General features: G+C 40.5%; 1 non-coding gene across 1 annotated transcript; it reads right to left on the bottom strand.

Annotated features, from left to right (window-relative positions):
* Positions 1-11,502: 11,502 nt before the first annotated feature.
* LOC133813191 (small nucleolar RNA R71) lies at positions 11,503-11,609 on the bottom strand. Its single transcript, XR_009884229.1, has one exon. It is a non-coding gene; the product is annotated as a small nucleolar RNA R71 (small nucleolar RNA).
* Between the last annotated feature and the right edge of the window lie 1,071 nt (positions 11,610-12,680).

Genomic DNA, 12,680 nt, shown 5'->3' with positions numbered 1-12,680 from the left:
TACATTCAAGGAAGTATGTAATCATAAAAGTCCTTAAAATATTATTTTAAGGTTGAAATTCCTACTTACAATGGTGTTATAGATGGTGATAAATTAGATAGTTGGATAGACACATTAGAAACTTATTTTAATATACATAAGTATTCTAATGTTTAAAAGATCCTGTTTGCAAGCCTTAAACTCTCGAGCCATGTTGTTACATGGTGGAAGTCATTTCGAAAACGATACAATGTTTCATAGTTGACTTCGAGTAAGTTCAAGAAGGTTCTAAGAAAGCAGTTCTATCTATTGGATATGTGGAGGAAAGATGGTACAAATGGCAGCACTTTAGCCAAAGGTTTGACCAATCGGTACAAGATTATACATGTAACGCCCTGGTTAACCAAGACTGTCACACTGTGTACTTTAAATAGTTCATAACTCGCTAAATGAGTCATTAGGCCATCAATGTGCATCTAAGTGTTATTAATGGGATGGGGTTAAAATCTCGATCAAAATGAATGGATATATTATATTTAAAATGTTAAAATGTGCATGGGATCCCCTAAAAGTGTTTACAAAGTTGTTTACAATCCAAAATGGTCATTACAGTTCAAAAGTTACAATCTCACCGACTCGACCGACAAAAATAGGGTTAAACCCTAGTTCCCTGGAGAAACACCTTGGCCGTGGTGATCAAGCAGCTGCATATGTACAAGTCGCCACCTAAGGTCTCCACTCAAGGTTGGGTAAGCTTGTCTTTCCCTTTACCTGCACCATATAGCACCCGTGAGCCAAGGCTCATCAAGAAAACTTAACACTGCATGTATGCAAATATTAATAAATGATCATTTTGGGGCTTGCAACCCTAACCAAATGATGAGTGTTAAGCCATTCTGGGGTCTTGCGCCCTGGATTAATGACTATTAAGTAATTCTAGGGTCATGCGCCCTGGATAGATGACTAATATGACATCCTAGGGTCCTGCGCCCTAAGCCATGTGACCATCAAGTCACATGAGCCTTTTAGCCCTGGCTTTGAGTAACTAGCCATAGAATAGCTAAGCGCTTTAGCTTTCTTCGACCAATAGGTCGGACAAGCATATAATGCTCTTGTTGATTAGATCTAATCATATCAACCAGTGTTCAATGCGCTTTTTTCGCTCTTGACTCATAATTCAATTCCATACGACCAGCGCTCAGTACTATTGTCGATCCTGACTGATAAGTCAGAACTTCACGACCAACACTTAACACCATTTTCGTTTCTTACTAATAAGTTAGTGCGTTGCTAAAATAAACAATGCTTTCAAGCATTCATAGTGCAACATCCAAATATAGAGCAATCAACATGCTTCAACAATAATCATGTATGTCACATAATAGGTGCAGTTTTCTTACCTCAGACTTGAGCGTAAAATAAGTTAAGAATGACCCTTGAAAACGATCATGACTTTAGGCCCTTAGCGGTCACCTAATCATAACCAAATAGGAAATCCCATCAATAAAATGAGTAATAAAATATTCCCAGATTAAGTCCTCGCCCCCAGGACCTCGAATCCTACCAAAACGGATAGTAGATTTGATCATGAGCCTTAAGGTTTGAAAACTCGCACTTATAACCTAGTAAAATCAGGCCTGGCTAAACAAGAACAGGCGGGCCACGACCTACCCCCAATGGCCGCGGCGCGTCTCCCTGACAGACAAGTCCCTTGTTTGGGTGCTAGGGGTGGGCCGCGTCTTGCCTTTGAGGGTCGTGGCACGCCTGCCAGACAGAGCCTAGTGAAGGCTCTAGGGGTTCACTCAAGTCGCGGCACCCATGAACTCGTTCACGACTTGACCCCACGAAACTAGCTCCCCTACATTTTCATCAATTCAAACTCATCCAAAAACATAACCCAACAATCCCAATATCAAAACCAAACCCCAACACAACATAACCACCAATTTGGCAATAAAACCCAAGCTTAGAAACACTCAAAACACCATAAAATACCCAATTCTAAGATCAAACTCCCAAGCTTATAAACAACCTTAAAATCAGAGTAAAACTTAGGGGTTAAACTTAAAATCATTACCTCAATAATGAATTAACACCTTCAATTGCTGCAGCTCAATTCTAAACTCTCAAGCCTCATATCCTCAAGCTTTAATCTTCTAGCTTTGCCTCAAAAATCAAACTGAGAGTGAAAATGGAATTGATCGAGAGAGAGGAGAGAGGAAGCTCTGTTTTTCTGCCTTAGTTTCTTCTATAACCTACCTTGGCTGAGTATATCTAATGGCCTAAAATGACCAAAATGCCCCTAGGGCCATCTAAAACCCTCAAAGCCACCCAAGGCCAAATTTGTCATTACCACCTACCCCGTTAATCATAATTAACGTCCTCAAATTCCCGTTATTCCTAATATCCCCAAATAATTATCAAATCATTTCCCATTACCCGCTTAAATCCCAGTAATGTACTAAGCACCAAATTACCCCTTGGTTCACCCCAAGCCCAATAATTAACCCCGTTATTACCAAACCGCTAACTTTCTTCCTAAGATCGTCTCATGTCGAATAGCTCAAACATAATCACATAATAATGTGATCTCACCCATATATCACATACATGCACATAACTATACAAATATAGCCATATAATAATACAATGCACATAATCATGCATATAATCATATAATAATACATTAAATCAATTATGGCCTTCCTGGCCCCTAGTCCAGGCACTAAAGCCACATTAGGGAATTTGAGACATTACAACTATCCCCTCCTTACAGAAATTTCATCCCTGAAATTTACCTGAATAGCTCGGGATACTGACTATGCATGTCTGACTCTAGCTCTCAGGTCGCTTCCTCGACCTTGCTGTTCCTCCATAATACCTTAACCAAAGGTATAGTTTTATTTCTCAAGAACTTGTCCTTTCTGTCTAGTATCTGGACTGGCCATTCCTCATAGGAGAGATCTACCTCAAGCTCCAGACCCTCGTAACTATACACATGAGTCACATCTGATACATACCTCCGAAGAGCTTAAATGTGGAATACATTATGCACGACCGACAATGCTAGAGGTAAGGCCAACCTATAGGCCACCGACCAATCCTCTCTAGGATCTCAAATGGACATACAAATCTAGGTCTCAGCTTTCACTTCTTCCCAAATCTTCTCACCCCTTTCCATGGTGAGACTCTAAGGAAGACACAGTCTCCCACTTGGAACTCCATGTTCCTGCATTTGGGATCAACATAACTTTTTTGTCTGCATTGAGAAGCAGGCATCCGAGCTCTAATTTTCACAATGGCCTCATTGGTCCTCTGAACTGCCTCAGGACCCAAGTATCTATTTTCTCCTGTCTAATCCCAATGAATGAGGGATCTGCATTTCCTACCATATATCATCTCATAAGGAGCCACCCCAATGGTCAACTGATAACTGTTGTTGTAGGAAAACTCTATCAAAGGTAAATACTTACTCTAGGACCCACCAAAGTCCAGCACACATGCTCGTAGTATGTCTTCTAATATCTCGATCGTCCTCTCAGATTGTCCATCAATCTGACGATGATATGTAGTACTGAACTTCAACTGTGTACCCATGGCCCTATGCAAACTTCCCAAGAACTTAGAAGTGAATGTGGGGTCCCGATCTGACATGATCGACCTCGGTGGCCCATGAAGGCGCAAAATCTCTCTCACATAGAGATCTGCATACTGGTCAAGTGTATAAGTTGTCCTTAGTGGTAAGAAGTGAGCTAACTTGGTGTATCAATCCACGATAACCCACACCGAATCATGTTGACCCACAGTCCTCAGTAACCCCACCAAGAAATCCATTGTGATGTCCTCCCATTTCCACTATGGGATGTCCAGAGGTTGTAATAGCCCTGCTGGCCTCTGATGCTCATCCTTGACCTGTTGACATGTCAAACACTTTGCTACATATTCTGCCACATTCCTCTTCATCCTAGGCCACCAATACAGCGATCTCACATCCTGATACATCTTCGTAGTTCCTCGATACAAATATTAAGGAGTAGTATGAGATTCATCCATAATCTCCCGCCTCATAACAGTGTCCATCAGAACACATATCCGGTCTTTGTATCTCAACAAGCCCATATCTGACACTGTATAATCTCTGGACACTCCAGCTAGAATGTCCTCTCTAATCTTGGTCAGATGTGGATCACCCAACTGACCTTCTTTTATTCTTTCCAATAGCGTAGACTGCAACATAATGTTGGCCAGCTGGCCTACCAGCAACTCTATGCTAGCTTTGGTCATATCCTCTACTAACTCTCTGGATATCAACCTTGCACTGAAAATCTGCCACAGACTTTTCCTACTTAAAGCATTTGCTACCATGTTTGCCTTTCTTGGATGATACATGATCTCACAATCATAATCCTTCACTAACTCCAGCTAACGCCTTTGTCTCATGTTCAGATAATTCTGCGTGAAAAAGTACTTCAGGCTCTTTTGGTCTATATAAATCTCACACTTCTCCCCATAAAGATCAGGCCTCCATACCTTTAACACAAAGACCACTGCTGCCAAATCTAAGTCATGAGTGTGATATCTCTGTTCATATTTTTTCAACTGGCGTGAGGCATAAGCAATCACCTTCCCTGACTGCATCAATACACAACCCAAACCCTGATGTGAGGCATCACAGTATATCAAAAATTTCTCTTAATCTGTTGGAAGACTCAAAACTGGAGATGTAATCAACCTCAACTTTAGTTTCTGGAAGCTGTTCTCACACTTATCTGATCACACAAACTTCAAATTCTTGCGTGTCAGTTCAGTCAATGAAATGGCAATCTTTGAGAACCCTTCCACGAAATTCCTGTAACAACCTACCAACCCAAGGAAGCTCCTAACCTCTGAAGCATTCTTTGGCCTTGGCCAATCTCTGACCGCCTCCTCTTTACTGACAATATGACCAAGGAAAGTTACTTGAGATAACCAGAATTCACATTTCTTGAACTTTGCAAACAACCTGTGTTCCCTCAGTCTCTGTAGAACCAACCTCAGATGTTGCTCATGTTCTGACTCTGACTGAGAATAAACCAGAATATCATCAATGAAGACGATCACAAACTGGTCCAAATAATCCTTGAACACTCTATTCATCAAATCCATAAAAGCAGAGGGGCATTAGTCAACCTGAAGGACATGACAAAGAACTCATAATGCCCATATCTAGTAGGAAAGGCAGTCTTCGGTATATCTCCCTCCTTGCCTCTTAGCAGATGATAACCAGATCGAAGGTCTATCTTTGAGAATGCCTTCTTACCCTGCAATTTATCAAACATATCATCTATCATTGGCAGAGGATACTTGTTCTTAATTATTAACTTATTCAGTTCTTTGTAATTAATACACATCCTTAGATAACCATCCTTCTTCTTCACAAACGGAACTGGTGCACCCCACAGTGAGAAACTAGGTCTGATAAAACCCAAATCTAACGCTCCTGTAGCTGTACCTTCAGTTATTTTAATTCTGTTGGGGCCATTATGTAAGGTGCTCTAGACACTGGCTCCGTTCTTGGTGCTAATTCAATCTCTCTGTGTGGTGGCAAACCTGGTAATTCTCCTAGAAACACATCCAGAAATTCACATACTAGTCTGGTCTCCTCTGGTCCCACCAACATGTCCTGAATGGTATCTACAACACTGGCTAAGAATCCTACGCAACCTCCTTGCAATAGATCTCTAGCCCTCAGAACATATATTATAGGTATACGAGTCCAAGCACAGTGCCAACAAACACAAAAGTATCCTCACCTTCAGGCTCAAAGGTTACCATCTTCCTTCTTTAATCTATGGTTGTCCCATACTTCACTAACCAGTCCATACCCAAAATCATGTCAAAGTCGGTCAAAACCAACTTTGTCAAATCAACTGGTAACTCTGTGCCCTCCAGTGTCACTGGCAATGATCTAATCCATCTCTTGGATATTACTAATTCCCCAGTGGGTAATAAGTTTCTGAATCCCACAACATAGTAATCACATGGTCTACACAGTCTATCAATAATTCTACTAGCTTCAAAAGAATGTTTAGCATGAAAATAAATCAAAACAACATAAGGGGTTCCAACACTAAAAAGTTGACCTGTAAATACTGAGGGACAAGCCTCAGCTTCTGCCTGAGTCAATGCGAACACTGAAGCTGGGGTCGAGCTGTCTGCCTTTCTTGGCTCTTCCTTCCTTGCTCTCGGGCAATCCTTTCTCAAATGTTCCACTACCTCGCATAAAAAGCAGGCCCTTGCTCGACACTCCCATAAATGGTGCCTCTTGCATCTAGGGCACACAGGAAAAGTCATCCAGAGCTCATTGCTGCTCTGGTGGCCCATTGTAATACCACGTGGTCTCCTGTCAGGGCCTGGCGCTGGGAAGGCATCAAGAGCCTTCCTTTTTTGATAACTAAGGCCTCCGCCCCTACCTGAACCCATAAATGGAGGCCCCACCCTCCTAATGTCTTTCATAGATGAATTATCATGCCAGATCTTGTTTTCTGCGCTCTCAGCTGTGAGCGCCTTCTCAACCAGTCACTCATAGCACAGTGGTAATACGAACATCATGGGCTATCCTAGGGTGTAACCCCAGGAGAAACCTTTCCATTCTGGTCCCATCAGCGGGAACTAGTTCCATTGAAAACTTTGCCAGTCTGTCAAACTTTAAGGCATATTCAACCATTGACAAACTCCCCTAAAACAGCTTGCTGAACTCTTCAGCTTTTGCAGCCCTGATGGCATCATTATAGTACTTTTCATTTAACAGAGCCTGAAACTCTTCCCAACTAAGGGCATTACATTTCTGGTCTGGGATATCACTTCCCACCAAATTCAGGCATCCTCCCGAAACATATATGTGGCACAAGCCACCCTCTCATTACCATACACCCTCATAAAGTCTAGGATGGTGGTAACCAAGCTCATCCACTGCTCGACCTTAGCTAGATCTGAACTACCCTAAAAACTTGGAGGGTGTTGTTTCCTGAACCTTTCATAAAGAGGTTCCCATTTATTCTAAGCCTCTGGCGACTGCTCAACTGTTGGAACTGCTACAAGTGGTGCCTCTGGCAAAATGTTCCCTGGAGGAACCTGTTGTTGTCTCAAGAGGCATATTTCTTCTTCATCTCTCATTACTCTGGCTTGTAAATCAACAAGAAATTGTTGCCAGTTTTTAGGGGCTAGCTGAGGGGTCTGACCCTGGTCATTATACTGACCTTGTCTATCATTCTGGCCTTGATCTTCCTATCCAGTTGATGAATCTATCTGTCATGGAAGCATACTTATACCTTGCTACAATAGTCAGTGCAGCCAATTAGGTAGTGATAACTAAACCTCTTGCCGCCTCACAATCCAAGATAAAGCAAAAACTCATCCCCATTCAATAGTCATGATAATAAGCATGTCGATTCATTAATATAACAATTAACATTTAATAGTTAACAATTAACAATTAACGATGCTAATAAGCATGTTCTAGCAATATCAGTGCTAATAAGCACGTTTTTTCTCATCATGCAGTAGTCAAGGGCCAGCCCTATCAATGTATCTCATGCATTCAGGTATATCATTTATATTTTATTTAAGCAGTAAAACACATAACCACATAAATAGTTACCGAACCATGAGTTGAGCTTGTCTTTAATGGCGAGTGCACATGCCCAGCCAGTCTACAGGAACCCTAAACCTTGGCACGCTCTGATACCGAGTTGTAACGCCCTAGTCATCCAGGACCATCACACAATGTACTTTAAATAGTGCATAACTCGCTAAATGAGTCATTAGGCCATAAATGTGCATCTAAGTCTTAAAAATGGGCCAGGGTTAAAATATCTATCAAAAGGAATGAATATATTTTATTTAAATGTTAAACTATGCATGGGATCCCCTAAAAGTGTTTATAAAGTTGTTTATAATCCAAAATGGTCATTACAGTTCGAAAGTTACAATCCAGCCGACCTAAGCGGCAAAAATAGGGTTAAACCCTTGTTCCCCTGAGAAACACCTTGGCTGTGGTGGTCAAGCGACTGCATATGTACACATCGCCACCTAAGCTCTCCGCTCAAGGCTGGGTAAGCTTTTTTTTCCCTTTACCTACACTGTATAGCACCTGTGAGCCAAGGCTCAGCAAGAAAAATTATTACTGCATGTATGTAAATATTAATAAATGATGATTCTAGGGCTTCCAGCCCTAACCAGATGATGGCTGTTAAGTCATTCTGGGGTCTTGCACCCTAGATTAATGACTATTAAGTCATTCTGGGGTCATGTGCCCTTGATAGATGAATAAAAAGACATCTTGGGGTCATGTAGTTGGTTAACTCTTGTGGATGATTTGTCTTACTGATGATTAGACCACATGATCAATGTGCAAATGTGGTCACTTTCTCAATAATGACTCTAACACCTTCAAAAAATTTAGGCATTGGAGAATTACAAAAGGAATTCTCTGATCATTTTGAGGATGTGCAAGTCCTATCACCACAGAGAACTATAGAGCATGAAATTCAGTCGGTAAGAGATTCCCCTCTACCAAACATGATTTATATTACACTTTTTTGACAGAGAGTGAAGAAATGAAGAAGCAAGTACAAGGACTTCTTGAACAAGGGGTTATAAAGCCTAACTGTTCACCATGTGGTTCACCGGTACTCCTTGTACTAAAGAAGGATGGAGAATGGCGTATGTGTGTAGACTACAGGGCGATCCATAAGATTACCATTAAGAATTGATATCCTTTACCAAGGATTGATGATCTCTTAGATCAGTTGCATGGTGCTCATTACTTCACCAAACTCGATCTCAAATCTGGTTACCATCAGGTGCGCATTCATGAAGAAGACACTTGGAAAGCTGCTTTTAAGACTAAGTAGGGATTGTTTGAATGGTTGGTTATGCCTTTTAGACTATGTAATGCTTCGACCATATTTATGCGGCTGATGAATGAAGTACTTCGTCCTTTCATTGATGAATTTGTCATTGTTTATTTGGATGATATCCTTATATACAGTGTTACATGGGAGGACCATCTTCAACATATTACTCAAGTCATGAATGTCTCACAAGCAAATCAACTTCGTTTGAACGGTAAGAAATGTGAATTTAGGAAGCAATAACTTATATACCTAGGGTTCATTGTTGGTGCTGGAGAGCTCAAAGTAGATCCAAGGAGAGGAAAGTTATCACTCAATGGACCACACCCCATTAAATGACCAAAGTTTGAAGTTTTATTAGTGCATGCCAATATTTGAGAAAGTTTATTAGACATTTCTATATAATTGCAGCACCATTAAACTCTCTTACAAAAGCCAATAAAAAATTTGACTAGTTAACATGAAGAATCTTTTCAGTTGTCGAAACAAAAGATCCTTGAGGCCCCAGTGTTAGCATTGCCAAACTTGCAAAAATCATTTGAAGTTGAAACAGATGCATCTAACTGTTAGGTTATTCTAAGCCTACTTTCTAAGTGTCTTGATTCATTTTTTATTACTGAGTTTACGTGTTTGTGGGAGCGGATTTACACTTGTTTTTCCTGATTTCAGGTTTAAGCACAAGAATGGTTCAAATGGAATGGAATGTGGAAAACAAGTGCTAAATCGGGCTTAAAAGTGTTAGTTGCAGGATATCCAATTAGGGCCATGACGCTAGAATTTGTGCCGTGGCGCTGGTGTCCATTACAACCGCGGCAAGGTCAAAAATTAGATTGGAAGTGGAAATCTAAATTCAAATTAGAGTTGTGGCGCAGCTTTTTGGGCCACGACGCTTGGGTGTATTAGAGTTGCGGCAAGCCTTTTTTTTTTCCAGAAAGCCGAGAAGTACAAATTTTTGAGTGGCACCGCGGCGCAGGAATTGGCGCTGCAGCGCTATCGTCCGTACAGTTCACGAATTTTCCACTTATTGAAGGGAATTTTTGGAAATAGGGCAGAAAATTAAGAGGTCATCGTTTTTAATTAGAAAAATTGCGTTTTTCAGAAGAGACCTCTTTCAGAACTTAGAGAACAACAAAAGAGAGAATTGGAGATCAAGCTTTGGAGCAATTGTGACAACCCCGAATCTAGTTTCTTCTCTACTCTTTTATTTTTTGATTTTTTTATGTCTTTTATGGATTTGATTATGAAAAATTTAATGGAGACTATGAACTAAACTCCAATTTAGGGATTTTAATGGAGAATGTCTGAAGATTTCTATGAATTAATACAATTTCGATATTTTTCTTCTATTGATGTGTGATTTATTCATATTTGTGCTTATTACATGTATTTGACTGGCCATCCTATCCATGATTTATGATTTCAATTCAAAATCTTAAAAGTGAGTGTTGAGAATGCTCTAATTGAATAAACATAAGTTTCGACATAAAACGAGAGTATTTGTGTGGCTTGTGTAGCTTTAGGATTATTGCTTAATGCTGATTATGTGTGTGTTATACCTCAGAAATGTAGGATAGTGCCATACAATTTAGAATCTATATGTCTTAATCCGAATTTAGGTTATTTTATAATCCACTATCACAATAGGTAGAAGAAGAAAAATTGGGTTGCATTATTGAAATAGGAAATGGAAGCAATTGAAATTAATTTCCCTACATTTTATTTCTTGATTGAATCTTGTTTATTGTTTCGTTTTTTATTTATTGCTTAGATTATTTAGTTTAAACAATCCATTTTTCAATAGCCAAATAGAAACAAAAATTCAATTAATTGGTACTATTCTACAGTCCTTGTGGGAATGATCTCACTTACATGAGCTATTACTTGTAAAGACAATATGTATACTTGTGTGTTGGATTTTTCACAAGTTTTTGGCGCCGTTTTCGGGGACTGTTTTTTTTAGCTAATATGAAAATAGTTGAATTTTATTCTAATTTGGTATTTTATTTTCAGTTTTACTAATTCTGTCATTGTCTCAATTTTTCTCATCTCAGGTTACAAGTAGTTTATGTGACGCCAAGGCCCTGCGATTCGAGTGCCTGTTGATCCTGAAATAGAGAAGACTTGTAGACTGAATCGACAAAATAAGAGGTTGGAAAGAAGGTTTGACACCACTATGGCTGATCCAGTGAATAACAACAATGGGTTGAACAGGGGTGTTGTTGAGGATCAAGCTCAGGAAGGTATTGGTCAGAATCCCCCAGCCAGAAGTTTGAGGGACTATGTGTTGCCTACTGTAACAGGGGTTCAGTCTTGTATCAGGCCACCCACTGTCAATGCCAACAATTTTGAAATCAAACCTGCCATACTCCAAATGGTTCAATCCACTGTTCAATTTGGGGGATTGCCAACAGAAGACCCCAACATGCATCTTGCTAACTTCGTTGAGCTCTGCTAGACATTTATAATGAATGGAGTTAGCAATGATGCCATTTGATTAAGGTTATTTCCATTCTCTTTGAGGGACCTAGCTAAGAGTTGGTTGGTATCTTTGCCACCCAATTTGATCACTACCTGGAATGACCTCGCTCAGAAATTTCTCTCAAAGTTTTTCCCTCCTGCGAAGGCAGCAAAGTTGAGAGGAGAGATCAACAATTTTTAATAGTTGGAGGGTGAGTCTCTTTATGATGATTGGGAGAGATTTAAAGACTTGTTGAGAAAGTGTCCCCACCATGGTATTGAGAAGTGGATGCTAGTCCACAATTTCTATGATGGTTTGTGCGGTACTACTCGCACCATTATTGACGCAGCAGCAGGGGGTGCTTTTATGAGCAAGAGTGCGAGTACATGACGGTTATTTGTAGTTATCAGTAGTATCCACGTGGAGCGTCTTCACATTTTGTAGGAGGAATCCAACGGTGGTTGTCCCATAAGCTTGGCCGAGCGACAAGTGTCTATCCAATTAGCAGGTGGCTTGCCTGGTGGACGTGTTGCGAGTTGGTTGGTCCAGCTAAGACCTAGACGGTTGGGGGCGTCTGAGACATCGGGGTGTGATGTCCAACGCATGTACACTAGTATTCTTTGTATTTTTTGAGTAATATACGAAGTTGGGAGGGTGCTCCCGTAATTGGTGTGTGCCTTTATTTGTGGTCATGCTTGTTGATTGTCCAAGGCCACATACTTCACCAACAAGGCATACGAACTGTTGGAAGAAATGGCCATGAACAATTATGAGTGGCCTAGTGAGAGGGGAAATCCAAAGAGAGTGGCTGGAATGCATGAGATTGATGCCATCTCTATGCTTAGTTCTCAAGTAGCTACTCTTACAAAACAGCTACAAAATAATACCGTGGTAGCTCCCGTGATGCAAGCTCAAGTGATGTGTGAACTATGTGGGGGACCCCATTCTTTTGAACAATGCCAATTTTCAGGATGTGAACAATATGCCATTTGAACAAGATCAAGCCATTGGGAACTTTCCTAGACAACCCAATTATCCTTATTCGAATTTTAATTATCAAGGATGGAGAAATCACCCTAATTTTTCCTGGAAGAGAGATCAACAAGGCCAATCATCAGTTCAACAGCCACAACAATCATTTAAGCAACCACCTCCGAGGTTTTATCAACAGTGATTCAGGCCTCAACAACAACCACCTTAGCCAACTATGCAACAATAATAGAATCCTGTGAGACAGCCTGATACTCAGTCTGATGTCCTTAATCAATTCATGACTGAGACTCGGTCTTCTATCAGAAACTTGGAGACCCAGATGGGGCAATTGGCTACTCGTATGGCCAATTGAGCTC

The sequence above is a fragment of the Humulus lupulus genome, chromosome 1, assembly GCF_963169125.1.
Source record: "Humulus lupulus chromosome 1, drHumLupu1.1, whole genome shotgun sequence".
NCBI classification, from domain to species: domain Eukaryota; kingdom Viridiplantae; phylum Streptophyta; class Magnoliopsida; order Rosales; family Cannabaceae; genus Humulus; species Humulus lupulus.
The sequence above is the reverse complement of the archived record's forward strand: the minus strand, read 5'-3'. Positions and strand labels throughout refer to the sequence as shown.